The sequence below is a fragment of the Hylobates moloch genome, unplaced genomic scaffold, assembly GCF_009828535.3.
Source record: "Hylobates moloch isolate HMO894 unplaced genomic scaffold, HMol_V3 SCAFFOLD_21, whole genome shotgun sequence".
Classification (NCBI taxonomy): Eukaryota; Metazoa; Chordata; class Mammalia; order Primates; family Hylobatidae; genus Hylobates; species Hylobates moloch.
Window position 1 is genome coordinate 53,341,387 of NW_026652296.1, and position 16,829 is coordinate 53,358,215.

A 16,829-nucleotide genomic window follows, 5' to 3' on the forward strand; every position below is an offset into this window, starting at 1 on the left:
GACATTCCATTAGCAGCCTACTCTCACTCACTGGTTCCAGTTACAACTGTGTTTTAGAACTAGTCTCCTTTGGAGATTTCTACATGCTGCTTACAGAAAACACAATTTCTAGCATCCATTATCCATCTTATTTCATCATTAACCTTGAAAATATGTTTACGTCTACATGGGAAATGTTTTTTTGATTAAACAGTAACATTAGTTTTTGGTTATATCCATGGTATGAAATATTCTGTCTTAACAAGTGTCATTAAATGAATGGAGAAAGAGGGGCTATTCACTCAGTGAGGGTGAGACAATTTGTTACTTAATTGGAAAAATAAATTACTTCTTATCTTGGGCCTTATGTGTATCAGTAAGACTAGGATACATTATGTGACTTTGGATATCAAAGATATAATTTTTGGCATTCAAAGTCACATACTATTTGCCAGTCATGTATTGCCTGGGGCTCTTCTCATCTTCACCCAGGCTGACAAAGCAGCTACCATTAGAATAGAGCTTGCTGATCTGCCAAGGAAAAGAGAGCTAAGACAGGTCTTGCACTGGCAACTAAATGCTTCAACTCCAATTTGATGATCATCAGACATTCACAATTCATTGGCCAGAACTGGTCATATGGCCCAGAACCAGCATGGCCCTATCCACAAGGAAACCAGAACATGCAATTCCACTATGTGCCTTGAAGGAAACAGCTGGATATATTTGTTAAACCAAATATTTGGCCCACTTTGCTAACAGAAATAAAATAGTGATTCCACAGTGCACAAAGATCAGCTCCAGATGGAAGAAAACATGAGAAATGTTTTTAAGACTGCAGAAGGATTTTCCAAATGAGACTAAAAAGCCCAGATCCTCGGTAGCACTATTGATATACTTGACTATAATAAACATTTAAATTTCTGTACAACAGGTACACAATTAAAACCATAATTAAAATGTTTAGAAATACGTGGACTAGCTTTACTGAAGTAAAGTCTTTTACAAAACATCTACAGATGTGAGATAAAATGTTATAAGCATATTTTACAATGTGTGGCTGAAATGGCAAGAAAGTAATGGATATTCTCAAGAACCCAAACATAAAATAAAACAAAAAGAACTACCAAAAACAAGTACAACCTCAACAGGCAGGTAAATGGCACTGAAGCATACGATTTCCTCAAGATCATCTACTAAGCCCTTATAGAGCACCTGTGTGTAGCTACATGTGGATGTGGAGACTAAGGCATGGAGACTAGTATATAACTATGGGAACCTGAAAGACGACGTCCTCAGCAGAAGGATAGTAGGGGAAAATCCTTCAATGCAGGTGGCGATCCAAGGGAAAATTTCCATACTGGGTATGGGATAATGAAATAAAACAAAACAAAACTAGTGGCTGATTCTCTTTTGGACTCAGCCCACCTGCACCCAGGTGAAATAAACAGCTGTATTGCTCACACAGAGCCTGTTTGGGGGTCTCTTCACACGGACGCGCATGAAATTTGGTGCCATGACTCGGATCGGGGGACCTCCCTTGGGAGATCAATCCCCTGTCCTCCTGTTCTTTGCTCAGTGAGAAAGATCCACCTACGACCTCAGGTCCTCAGACCGACCAGCCCAAGGAACATCTCACCAATTTTAAATCGGGTAAGTGGCCTCTTCTTACTCTCTTCTCCAACCTCTCTCACTATCCCTCAACCACTTTCTCCTTTCCACTCTTCAACCTCTCCCTTCTCTTAATTTCAATTCCTTTCATTTTCTGGTAGAGACAAAGGAGACACGTTTTATCCGTGGACCTAAAACTCCGGCGCCGGTCACGGACTGGGAAGGCAGCCTTCCCTTGGTGTTTAATCATTGCAGGGACGCCTCTCGGATTATTCACCCACATTTCAGAGGTGTCAGACCACGCAGGGACGCCTGCCTTGGGCCTTCACCCTTAGCGGCAAGTCCCGCTTTTCTGGGGCAGGGGCAAGTACCCCTCAACCCCTGCTCCTTCACCCTTAGCAGCAAGTCCCACTTTTCTAGGGGGCAAGGACCCCCAGTCGCTTATTTCCGCACCCCGACCTCTTATCTCTGCGCCCCGATCCCTTATTTCCATGCCCCAACCTCATATCTGTGTGCCCCAATCCCTTATTTCCGTGCCCCAACCCCTTTCCCACTTTTCTGGAGGGTAAGAACCTCCGAACCCCTTCCCTCCGTGTCTCTACTCTCTTCTCTCTAGGTTTGCCTCCTTCACCATGGGCAACCTTCCACCCTCCATTCCTCCTTCTTCTGCCTTAGCCTGTGTTCTCAAGAACTTAAAACCTCTTCAACTCACGCCTGACCTAAAACCTAAATGCCTTATTTTCTTCTCCAACACCGCTTGGCCCCAGTACAAACTTGACAATGGCTCTAAATGGCCAGAGAACGGCACTTTCGATTTCTCCATCCTACAAGACCTAAATAATTTTTGTCGAAAAATGGGCAAATGGTCTGAGGTGCCTTACGTCCAGGCATTTTTCACACTTCGTTCCCTTCCTAGTCTCTGTTCCCAATGCGATTCCTCCCAGATCCTCCTTCTTTCCCTCCCTCCTGTCCCCTCAGTCCCAACCCCAAGCGTCGCTGAGTCTTTTCAGTCTTCCTTTCCTACAGACCCATCTGACCTCTCCCCTCCTCCCCAGGCTGCTCCTCGCCAGGCCAAGCTAAGTCCCAATTCTTCCTCAGCCTCCGCTCCTCCACCCTAGAATCCTTCTATCGCCTCCCCTCCTCACACCCGGTCCGGCTTACAGTTTAGTTCCACGACTAGCTCTTCCCCACCTGCCCAGCAATTTCCTCTTAAAAAGGTGGCTGGAGCTAAAGGCATAGTCAAGGTTAATGCTCATTTTTCTTTATCCCAAATCAGATAGCGTTTAGGCTCTTTTTCATCAAATATAAAAATCCAGCCCAGTTCATGGCTCGTTCGGCAGCAACCCTGAGACACTTTACAGCCCTAGACCCTAAAGGGCCAGAAGGCCGCCTTATTCTTAATATGCATTTTATCACCCAATCCACTCCTGACATTAGGAAAAAACTTCAAAAATTAAATTCCGGCCCTCAAACCCCACAACAAACCCCACAACAGGATTTAATTAACGTCGCCTTCAAGGTGTACAATAATAGAAAAAAGTTGCAATTCCTTGCCTCCACTGTGAGACAAACCCCAGCCACATCTCCAGCACACAAGAACTTCCAAACGCCTGAACCGCAGCGGCCAGATGTTCCTCCAGAACCTCCTCCCCCAGGAGTTTGCTACAAGTGCCAGAAATCTGGCCACCAGGCCAAGGAATGCCTGCAGCCCAGGATTCCTCCTAAGCCGTGTCCCATCTGTACAGGAACCCACTGGAAATCGGACTGTTCAACTCACCTGGCAGCCACTCCCAGAGCCCCTGGAAGTCTAGCCTGAGGCCCTCTGACGGACTCCTTCTCGGCTTAGCGGCTGGAGACTGACGCTGCCGGATCCGCCTCAGAAGCCCCGTAGACCATCACGGACGCCGAGCTTCGGGTAACTCTCATAGTGGAAGGTAAGTCCGTCCCCTTAGTCAATACGGAGGCTCCGCACTCCACGTTACCTTCTTTTCAAGGGCCTGTTTCCCTTGCCTCCGTAACTGTTGTGGTTATTGACGGCCAGGCTTCTAAACCCCTGAAAACTCCCCCAATCTGGTGCCAATTTAGACAACACTCTTTTATGCCCTCTTTTTTAGTTATCCCCACCTGCCCAGTTCCCTTATTAGGCCGAGATATTTTAACCAAATTATCTGCTTCCCTGACTATTCCTGCAGTACAGCCGCATCTCATTGCCGCCCTTCTCCCCAACCCAAAGTCTCCTTCGCGTCTTCCTCCCGTATCCCCCCACCTTAACCCACAAGTATAGGAAGGACATCGCTACTCCTTCCCTGGCAACCAATCACATGCCCGTTACCAGCCCATTAAAACCTAATCACCCTTACCCCGCTCAACGCCAATATCCCATCCCACAGCACGCTTTAAAAGGATTAAAGCCTGTTATCACTCGCCTGCTACAGCACGGGCTTCTAAAACCTATAAACTCCCCTTACAATTCCCCCATTTTACCTGTCCAAAAACCAGACAAGTCTTACAGATTAGTTCAGGATCTGCACCTTATCAACCAAATTGTTTTGCCTATCCATCCTGTGGTGCCCAACCCGTACACTCTTTTGTCCTCAATACCTTCCTCCACAACTCACTATTCCGTTCCTGATCTTGAAGATGCTTTTTTCACTATTCCCCTGCACCCCTCGTCCCAGCCTCTCTTTGCTTTCACTTAGACTGACCCTGACACCCATTAGGCTCAGCAAATTACCTGGGCTGTATTGCTGCAAGGTTTCACAGACAGCACCCATTACTTCAGTCAAGCCCAAATTTCATCCTCTTCTGTTACCTATCTCGGCACAATTGTCATAAAAACACACGTGCTCTCCCTGCTGATTGTGTCCAATTAATCTCCCAAACCTCAATCCCTCACAAAACAACAACTCCTTTCCTTCCTAGGCATGGTTAGTGCAGTCAGAATTCTTACACAAAAGCCAGGATCTCACCCTGTAGCCTTTCTGTCCAAACAACTTGACCTTACTGTTTTAGCCTAGCCCTCATGCCTGCGTGCAGCAGCTGCTGCTGCTTTAATACTTTTAGAGGCCCTAAAAATCACAAACTATGCTCAACTCACTCTCTACAGCTCTCATGATTTCCAAAATCTATTTTCTTACTCACACCTGACGCATATACTTTCTGCTCCCCGGCTCCTTCAGCTATATTCACTCTTTGTTAAGTCCCACAATTACCATTGTTCCTGGCCCGGACTTCAATCCAGCTTCCCACATTATTCCAGATGCCACACCTGACCCTCCTGACTGCATCTCTCTGATCCACCTGACGTTCACCCCATTTCCCCACATTTCCTTCTTCCCTGTTTCTCACCCTGATCACACTTAGTTTATTGATAGCAGTTCCATCAGGCCTAATCGCCACACACCAGCAAAGGCAGGCTATGCTATAGTACAAGCCACTATCCTGCCTCTTAGAACCTCTCATTTCCTTTCCATCGTGGAAATCTATCCTCAAAGAAATAACTTCTCAGTGTTCCATCTGCTATTCTACTACTCCTCATGGATTATTCAGGCCCCCTCCCTTCCCTACACATCAAGCTCAAGGATTTGCCCCCACCCAGGACTGGCAAATTAGCTTTACTCAACATGCCCCAAGTAAGATAACTAAAATACCTCTTAGTCTAGGTAGACACTTTCACTGGATAAGTAGAGTCCCTTCCTACAGGGTCTGAGAAGGCCACCGCAGTCATTTCTTCCCTTCTGTCAGACATAATTCTTCAGTTTAGCCTTGTCATTCCCTTCTGTCAGACATAATTCCTCAGTTTAGCCTTCCCACCTCTATACAGTCTGGTAACAGACCAGCCTTTATTAGTCAAATCAGCCAAGCATTTTTTCAGGCTCTTAGTATTCAGTGACAGACTAATGGTCTATTAAAAACACACCTCACCAAGCTCAGCCACCAACTTAAAAAGGACTGGACAATACTTTTACCACTTTCACTTCTCAGAATTCAGGCCTGTGCTTGGAATGCTACAAGATACAGCCCATTTAAGCTCCTGTATAGACGCTCCTTTTTATTAGGCCCCAGTCTCATTCCAGACTCCAGACCAACTTAGAATGTGCCCCCAAAAAACTTGTCATCCCTACTATTTTCTGTCAAGTCATACTCCTATTCACCGTTCTCAACTACTCATACATGCCCTGCTCTTGTTTACACTGCCGGTTTACACTGTTTCTCCAAGCCAGCACAGCTGATATCTCCTCATGCTCTCCCCAAACTGCCACCTTTAGCTCTTGAAGTAAATAAATAATCTTTGCTGGCAGGACTATGCTGAATCTCCTTAGGCACTCTCTAATCAGATGTCCTAGGTCCTGCTAATTCTTAGACCTTTAATACCTGTTTTTCTCCTTCTCTTATTCCATTTAGTTTCTCAATTCATCCAAAACCGTATCCAGGCCATCACCAATCATTCTATATGACAAATGTTTCTTCTAACATCCCCACGATATCACCCCTTACCAGAAAATCTTCCTTCAGCTTAATCTCTCCCACTCTAGGTTCCCACGCCACCCCTAATCCCGCTTGAAGCAGCCCTGAGAAACATCGCCCATCCTCTCTCCATACCACCCCCGAAAAATTTTCACCGCCCCAAGACTTCAACACTATTTTGTTTTATTTTTCTTACTAATATAAGAAGGCAGGAATGTCAGGCCTCTGAGCCGAAGCCAAGCCATCGCATCCCCTGTGACTTGCACGTATACACCCAGATGGCCTGAAGTAACTGAAGAATCACAAAAGAAGTGAATATGCCCTGCCCCACCTTAACTGATGACATTCCACCACAAAAGAAGTGTAAAGGGCCGGTCCTTGCCTTAAGTGATGACATTACCTTGTGAAAGTCCTTTTCCTGGCTCATCCTGGCTCAAAAATTGCCCCCACTGAGCACCTTGCGACCCCCACTCCTGCCCACCAGAGAACAAACCCCCTTTGACTGTAATTTTCCTTTACCTACCCAAATCCTATAAAACGGCCCCACCCTTATCTCCCTTTGCTGACTCTGTTTTCGGACTCAGCCCACCTGCACGCAGGTGAAATAAACAGCTTTATTGCACACACACACATACACACACACACACAAAACTAGTAATTTATGACCAGTAGTTAGTAGTGAAATGGTTTCCCATATTCATACTGAGGGATCTAAAATATACCAGTTCAATCATCCTGCTAAAAACAGAGTTATTTTAGATATAACAAATTATATTTCTGAAGATATCTAAATGCTCATAAAATAATAATGAATAAACAGACCAAAATCTGTGAGAGTAAGAACCTGGAGAAGTAAGCAGAGTCCTAAAGCTGCTTTACCCCCAAGAGCATGTGCTGAACCCAATCCTGTACTGGAGCTCTATTTCTAATGGCCTCATGGTTGTTGGGGGAGGTGCAGGCAAACCACATTATTTTAAAGGTGAGTACTGAAAAGGTTGTTAATTCGAGCTAATTGAGCAATACATGCAAACACTTCTCACTCTGATTTCTTTCTTCACTCCACCCCCCAGGCAACAGCTTGCCAAGTTGTATTGTTGTTATAGAGCATACAAGAGGGAGTTCTTTCCCAGAAGCTTGTAACCACTGGCATACCTATTCAGCCTAGCTTAAATTCAGGGCCTCAAAGGGCAACACATTTACAGTGTGAACCAGAAAAACAAAACAAAAACAAAAACAAAACCCTAAAAAATCTATCTAAAGGCCACTTGCCTATCTAGGACTAGGTTATAATTGCAACATGGAAAGACAGAGTGAGAGAGAAAGAGGAACAAGAAGAAGAAAATAAAGGTGAGGAGGGAGAGAAAAGGGAAGAAGAAATAAAAGAAGACAAAGAACATTAAGTTAAAGATGAAGAGTGGGGGGCACAGTGGTACATGCTTGTAATCCCAGTACTTTGGGAGGCAGAGGTGGGAAGATCTCTCAAGGCCAGGAATTTGAGACCAGGTAGGCCAGGCAACATAGCAAGACCCTGTGTCTACCAGAAAAAAAAAAAAAAAAAAATTCAAGCCAAGTGTGGTGGCATGTGCCTTTAGTCCTAGCTATGCAGGAGGCTGAGGTGGGAGAGTGGCTTGAACAAAGCAGTTTGAGGCTGTAGTGAGCTTCGATTGTGCTACTACTGCATTCCCACCTGGGTGACAGTGTGAGACCCTGTCTTTAAAAATAAATGAGTGAATAAGTAAATATGAAAACAAGGAGAGAAAAAGTAAGGAAAGAAAGAAATAGAAGGGAAGGGAGGGAGAGAGAGGAAGAAAGAGAAAAAAACCAGAATATCCTACCACATGCTCTCAATTATGCAGGTTTGAGGCTGACATTGGCATTATTCATATGTGAAAACAAGTAAACCTAGGAAAAATGTAACTCATACACATATAATCTCAAAGATCTATGGCCAAAAAAGCATAAAGAAAGCCTACCAATCAATAACAACAACAAAAACTCTAATATAAAAAAAGGCTAAAGGCTAAAGACATTTCAAAAAGGTGAAAAAATTTAAGGCCAATAAACATATAAAAAGATATAAAGTGAGGATCGTTCCAAGATGGCCGAATAAGAACAGCTCCAGTCTACATCTCCCAGCATGAGCAACACAGAAGACAGGTGATTTCTGCATTTCCAACTGAGGTACCAGGTTCATCTCACTGGGACTGGTTGGACAGTGGGTGCTGCCCACAGAGTGTGAGCTGAAGCAGGGTGGGGCATCACCTCAACCAGGAAGTGCAAGGGGTTGGGGAATTCCCTTTCCTAGCTAAGGGATGCCATGACACACAGTACCTGGAAAATCGGGACACTCCCACCCTAATACTGTGTTTTTCCAAAGGTCTTAGCAAATGGCACACCAAGAGATTGTATCCTGCACCTGGCTTGGCGGGTCCCGCACCCATGGAGCCTTGCTCACTGCTAGCACAGCAGTCTGAGATTGAACTGGGAGGCAGCAGTGAGGCGGCAGTGAGGCTAGGGTATGGGCGTCTGCGATTGCTGAGGCTTGACTAGGTAAACAAAGCAGCTGGGAAGCTCAAACTGGGTGGATCCCATGGCAGCTCAAGGAGGCCTGCCTGCCTCTGTAGGCTCCACCTCTGGGGGCAGGGTATAGCTGAACAAAAGGCAGCAGAAACTTCTGCAGGCTTAAACGTCCCTGTCTGACAGCTTGGAAGAGAGCAGTGGTTCTTCCAGCATGGAGTTTGAGATCTGAGAATGCATAGACTGCCTCCTCAAATGGGTCCCTTACCCCTGAGTAGCCTAACTGGGAGACACCTCCCAGTAGGAGCTGACTGACACCTCATACAGCCAGGTGCCCCTCTGAGACGAAGCTTCCAGAGGAAGGAACAGGCAGCAATACTAGCTGTTCTGCAATATTTGCTGTTCCGCAGCCTCCACTTTTAATACCCAGGAAAACAGCATTTGGAGTAGACCTCCAGCAAATGCCAACAGGCCTGCAGCTGAGGGTCGTAACTGTTAGAAGGAAAACTAACAAACAGAAAGGAATAGCATCAACATCAACAAAAAGGACATCCACACCAAAACCCCATCTGTAGGTCACCAACATCAAAGACCAAAGGTAGATAAAACCACAAAGATGGGGAGAAATTGGAGCAGAAAAGTTGAAAATTCTAAAAACCAGAGTACCTCCTTTCCTCCAAAGGATCACAGCTCCTTCCCAGCAATGGAACAAAGCTGAATGGAGAATGACTTTGATGAGTTGACAGAAGTAGGTTTCAGAAGATCGGTAATAACAAACTTCTCTGAGCTAAAGGAGGATAGTCAAACCCATCACAAGGAAGCTAAAAACCTTGAAAAAAGATTAGACGAATGGCTAACTAGAATAAACAGCACAGAGAAGACGTTAAATGACCTGACAGAGCTGAAAACCATGGCACGAGAACTATGTGATGCATGCACAAGTTTCAGTAGCTGATTCGATCAAGTGGAAGAAAGGGTATCAGTGATTGAAGATCAAATTAATAAAATGAAGCAAGAAGAAAAGTTTAGAGAAAAAAGAGTAAAAAGAAATGAAGAAAGCCTACAAGAAATATGGGACTATGTGAAAAGACCAAATCTACATTTGACTGGTGTACCTGAAAGTGACAAGGAGAATGGAACCAAGTTGGAAAACACTCTTCAGGATATTATCCAGGAGAACTTCCCCAACCTAGCAAGGCAGGCCAACATGCAAATTCAGGAAATACAGAGAGCACCACAAAGATAGTCCTCGAGAATAGCAACCCCAAGACATATAATTGTCAGATTCACCAAGGTTGAAATGAAGGAAAAAATGTTAAGGGCAGCCAGAGAGAAAGGTCGGGTTACCCACAAAGGGAAGCCCATCAGACTAACAGCAGATCTCTTGGCAGAAACTCTACAAGCCAGAAGAGAGTGGGGGCCAATATTCAACATTCTTAAAGAAAATAATTTTCAATCCAGAATTTCATATCCAGCCAAACTAAGCTTCATAAGTGAAGGAGAAATAAAATCCTTTACAGACAAGCAAATGCTGAGAGATTTTGTCACCATCAGGTCTGCCTTACAAGAGCTCCTGAAGGAAGCACTAAACATAGAAAGGAACAACCAGTACCAGCCACTGCAAAAACATGCCAAATTGTAAAGACCATTGATGCTCGGAGGAAACTGCATCAACTAACAAGCAAAATAACCAGCTAACATCATAACAACAGGATCAAATTCACACATAACAATATTTACTTTAAATGTAAATGGGCTAAATGCCCCAATTAAAAGACACAGCCTGGCAAATTGGATAAAGAGTCAAGACCCATCAGTGTGCTGTATTCCGGAGACCCATATCATGTGCAGAGACACACATAGGCTCAAAATAAAGAGATGGAAGAAGATCTACCAAGGAAATGGAAAACAAAAAAAGGCAGGGGTTGCAATGCTAGTCTCTGATAAACCAGACTTTAAACCAACAAAGGTCAAAAGAGACAAAGAAAGCCATTACATAATGGTAAAGGGATCAATTCAACAAGGAGCGCTAACTATCCTAAATATATATGCACCCAATACAGGAGCACCCAGATTCATAAAGCAAGTCCTTAGAGACCTACAAAGAGACTTAGACTCCCACATGATAATAATGGGAGACTTTAACACCCTACTATCAACATTAGACAGATCAACGAGATAGAAAGTTAACAAGGATATCCAGGACTTGAACTCAGCTCTGCACAAAGCAGACCTAATAGACATCTACAGAACTCTCCACCCCAAATCAGCAGAATATACATTCTTCTCAGCACCACATTGCACTTTTTCCAAAATTGACCACATAGTTGGAAGCACTCTTCAGCAAATGTAAAAGAAAACAAATCATAACAAAGTGTCTCTCAGACCACAGTGCAATCAAATTAGATCTCAGGATTAAGAAACTCACTCAAAACCAATCAACTACATGGAAACTAAACAACCTGCTCCTGAATGACTACTGGCTACATAATGAAATGAAGGCAGAAATAAAGATGTTCTTTGAAACCAATGAGAACAAAGGCACAACATACCAGAATTTCTGGGACACATTTAAAGCAGTGTGTAGAGGGAAATTTATAGCACTAAATGCCCACAAGAGAAAGCGGGAAAGATCTAAATTCAACACCCTAACATCACAATTAAAAGAACTAGAGAAGCAAGCGAAAATACATTCAAAACTAGCAGAAGGCAAGAAATAACTAAGATCAGAGCAGAACTGAAGGAGATAGAGACACAAAAAGACCCTTCAAAAAATCAATGAATCCAGGAGCTGGTTTTTTGAAAAGATCAACAAAATTGGTAGACCTATAGCAAGACTAATATAGAAGAAAAGAGAGAAGAATCAAATAGATGCAATAAAAAACGATAAAGGGGATATCACCACCGATCCCACAGAAATACAATCTACCATCAGAGAATACTACGAACACCTCTACGCAAATAAACTAGACAATCTAGAAGAAATGGATAAATTCCTGGACACTTACACCCTCCCAAGACTTAACCAGGAAGAAGTTGAATCCATGAATAGACCAATAACAGGCTCTGAAATTGAAGCAATAATTAATAGGTACCAACCAAAAAAAGTCCAGGACCAGACAGATTCACAGCCGAATTCTACCAGAGGTACAAAGAGGAGCTGGTACCATTCCTTCTGAAACTATTCCAATCAATAGAAAAAGAGGGAATCCTCCCTAACTCATTTTATGAGGCCAGCATCATCATGATACCAAAGCCTGGCAGAGACACAACAAAAAAAGAGAATTTTAGACCAATATCCCTGATGAACATCGATGCAAAAATCCTTAATAAAATACTGGCAAACTGAATCCAGCAGCACATCAAAAAGCTTATCCACCACAATCAAGCTGGCTTAATCCCTGGGATGCAAGGCTTGTTGAACATATGCAAATCAATAAATGTAATCCATCATATAAACAGAACCAAAGACAAAATCCACATGATTATCTCAATAGATGCAGAAAAGGCCTTTGACAAAATTCAACAGCCCTTCATGCTAAAAACTCTCAATAAACTAGGTATTGATGGGACATATCTCAAAATAATAAGAGCTATTTATGACAAACCCACAGACAATATCATACTGAATGGGCAAAAACGGGAAGCATTCCTTTTGAAAACTGGCACAAGACAGGGATGCCCTCTCTCACCACTCCTATTCAACATAGGGTTGGAAGTTCTGGCCAGGGCAATCAGGCAGGAGAAAGAAATAAAGGGTATTCAATTAGGAAAAAAGGAAGTCAAATTGTCCCTGTTTGCAGATGACATGACAGTATATTTAGAAAACCCCATCGTCTCAGCCCAAAATCTCCTTAAGTTGATAAGCAACTTCAGCAAAGTCTCAGGATACAAAATCAATGTGCAAAAATCACAAGCATTCCTGTACACCAATAACAGACAAACAGAGAGCCAAATCATGAGTGAACTCTCATTCACAATTGCTAAAAAGAGAATAAAATACAGAGGAAACCAACTTACAAGGGATGTGAAGGATCTCTTCAAGGAGAACTACAAACCATGGCTCAATGAAATAAAAGAGGACCCAAACAAATGGAAGAACATTCCATGCTCATGGATAGGAAGAATCAATACCGTGAAAATGGCCATACTGCCCAAGGTAATTTATAGATTCAATGCCATCCCCAGCAAGCTACCAATGACTTTCTTCACAGAATTGGAAAAAACTACTTTAAAGTTCATATGGAACCGATAAACAGCCCTCATTGCCAAGACAATCCTAAGCCAAAAGAACAAAGCTGGAGGCATCACACTACCTGGCTTCAAACTATATTACAAGGCTACAGTAAGCAAAACAGCATGGCACTGGTACCAAAACAGAGATATAGACCAATGGAACAGAACAGAGCCCTCAGAAATAATACCACACATCTACAGCCATAGAGCAGTCTTACAAGAGGTCCTTAGGGAGTGCAAAACATTGAATCAAAAGAATGATACCTACTGCTGCAAAAACATGTGTAAGCACATAGCCTACAGGCACTATAAAACAGCTGCACAATTAAGTCTACATAACAACCAGCTAACAACATGATGACAGGATTAAAATCACACATATCAATACTAACCTTAAATGCAAATGTGCCAAATGCCCCACTTAAAATACATAGAGTGGCAAGCTGGATAAAATGATAAGACCTAATCATCTGTTGTCCTTCAGGAGACCCATTACACATGTAATGACACCAACAACTCAAAGTAAAAGGACGAAGAAAGGTTTACCATGCAAATGGAAAACAAAAAATAGTAGGAGTCACTATTCTTACATCAGATAAAACAGACATTATGCCAATAAATATTAAGGACAGTGAAGGGCATTACATAAAGATGAAGGGTACAATCCAACAAGAAGCCTTAACTATCATACATATATATAAGAACCCAGTATGGACCCCCCTGTTTAATTAAGCAAGTTCTTGGCCTAAGAAAAGACTTAGCAACCGCACACTAATTAAGCAAGTTCTTGGCCTAAGAAAAGACTTAGCAACCGCACACTAATAGGGGAGACTTCAATACCCCACTGACAGTGTTAGACAGATTATCAAGGGAGAAAACCAACAAAGAAACTCTGGAAAAAGTCAACTCTTCAGCAGTTAGACCTAATAGACATCTTCAGAACACTCCACCCAACAACCACAGAATATATATTTTTCTCATCTGCACATGGAACATGTTCTAAGGTTGACCACATGATCAGTCATAAAGCCAGTCTCAATAAATTCAAAGAATTGAAATCACACCATGCACACTCTCAGACCACGTGCAATAAAACCAGAAATCATTATCAAGATAATCTCTCAAAACCATCCAAATACATGGAGGTTAAACAACTTGCTCTTGAATAACTCCTGAGTAAACATTGAAATTAAGGCAGAAATAAAAAAATTATTTGAAATTAATGAAAATAGGGACACAACTTAGCAAAATCTCTGGGATGCAGCCAATGCATTGTTAAGAGGAAAGTTTATAGCCCTAAGTGCCTTCCTCAAGAAGTTAGAAAGATTTCAAATTAACAGACTAGCTCTACACCTAAAGGAACTGAAAAAAGAGAATAAACTAACAAAACATCAATGAAACCAAGAGTTGGTTGTTCAAAAAAAAAAAAAAAATTGATAGACTACCAGCTAGACTAACAAAGAAAAAGAGAAGATCCAAATAAGCATAACCAGAAATAAGAGAGGCAATATTACAACTACAGGAATACAAAATACAAAAATACAGAAATACAAAAGATCCTCAGAGACTACTATGAACAACTCTGTGCACACAAATTAGAATATCTAAAGGCAATGGATAAATTCATGGAAGTGCACAATTTCCTGAGATTGAATTAGGAAGATATTGAAACCCTGAACAGACCAATATCAGCTTCTGAAATTGAACGAGTAATAAAGAACATATCAAGAAAAAAAAAAGACCTGAGCCAGATAGTTTCACAGCCAAATTCTGCCAGATGTGCAAAGAAGAACTGAAAACAGTCCTACCGAAACTATTCAAAAAAACTGAGGAGAGACTCCTCACTCATTCTGTGAAGGCACAATCAGTCTGATACCAAAATCTGGCACAGACACAACAGAAAAAGGTTCAGGCCAATATTACTGATGATAGATGTGAAAATTCTCAATGAAATATTAGCAAACTGTACCCAGCAGCACATTGAAAAGTTCATACACCACAATCAAGTAGGAAATACATGCAAAAATCAATAAATGTGATTCACCACATAAATACAATTAAAAGCAAAATCTATATGATTATCTCAATAGATGCAGAAAAAGCATGAGATAAAATGTAACACCTCTTTATGACAAAAACCCTTAACAGATTAGGTATTGAAGGAAAATACCTCAAAATAATAACAGCCATCTATGACAAACACACAGCCAATATTATACTTAATGGGCAAAAGTTCAAACCATTCCCCTTGAAAACTGGAACAAGACAAAGATTCCCCACTCTCACCATGTCTATTTAACATAGCATTGGAAGTCCTAGCCAGAGGTATCAAACAAGAGAAAAAAATAAAAGGCATCCCAAATAGGAAAAGAAGTAATCAAACTATCTCTGTTCACTGATGATGTAATTCTATGCCTAGAAAATCCTATAAGCTCTGCCAAAAGGCTCCTAGAACTCATAAGTGACTTTAGTAAGGTTTCAGGATACAAAAATCAATGTATAAAAATAAGTCACATTTCTATACATCAGGAATGTCCAGGATGAGAATGAAAGCAAGAACACAATTCCACTTACAACAGCCACAAAAGAAATGAAATACCTAGTAATACAGCTAATCAGGGAGGTGAAAGTACTCTACGAGGAGACTATAAACCCTGCTGAAAGAAATCAAAGATGACACAAATAAATGGAAAAACATTCCATGCTCATAGATTGGAAGAATTAATATCATAAATACAGCCATACTGCCAAAAGCAATCTACAAATTCAACACTATTCCTATCAAACTACCAATGTCATGCTTCACAGAATTAGAAAAAACAACAGCAACAACAACAAAAACTTCTAAAATTCACATGGAACGAAAAAAGAGCCCAAATAGCCAAAGCAATCCTAAGCAAAAAGAACAAACCTGGAGGCATCACACCACCCAACTTCAAACTATACTACAAAGCTACAGTAACCAAAATAATATGGTACTAGTACAAAAACAGACACATAGACTAATGGAACAGAAAAGAAAACTCAGAAATATGCCACATACCTACAACCATTTGACCCTTGGCAAGGCTGACAAAAACAAGCAATGGGGAAAGGACTCTCTATTCAATAAATTGTCCTGGGATAGCTGGCCAGCCATATGCCAAAGACTAAAGCTGGACCCCTTTCACCATATACAAAAATTAACTAAACATGGATCACAGATTTAAATGTAAGACTTCAAACTATAAAATTACTAGAAGACAATCTAGGAAACACTCTTCTTGACATTGGCCCTGGCAATAAATTTTTGGCTAAGTTCCCAAAAGCAATTTCAATAAAAACAAAAATGGAAAAGTGGAACCTAATTAAACTAAAAATCTTCTGCACAGCAAAAGAAACTATTACCAGGGTAAATAGATAACCTACAGAATGGGAGAAGATATTTGCAAATTATGCATCCAATAAAGGCTTAATATCCAGAATCTATAGGGAACATAAAGAAATCAACAAGCAAGAAACAACCTCATTAAAAAATGGGCAAAGGATATGAGCAGATACTCCTCAAAAGAAGACAGACAAGCAGCCAAGAAACATAAAAAAATTCCCAGCATCTCTAATCATCAGAAAAATGCAAATCAAAATCACAACGAGATACCATTTTACACCAGTTAGAATGGCTATTAGTAAAAGGTCAAAAAAACAGATGTTGGACAGTCTGTAAAGAAAAGAGAATGTTTATACATTGTTGGTGGGAATGTAAATTAGTACAGCCACTGTGGAAAGCAGTCTGGAGATTTCTCAAAGGACTTAAAATAGAGCTTCCATTCCACCCAGCAATACTGCTACTGGTATATACCCAAGGGAAAATAAATCATTCTACCAAAAGGACACATACACCCCTATGTTCACTGATGCAGTATTCACAATAGCAAATACATGGAATCAACCCAGGTGCTCTTCAGTGGTAGACTGGATAAAGAAAATGTGGTACATATATACCACGGAATGCTGTACAGCCATAAAAAAGAATGGAATAA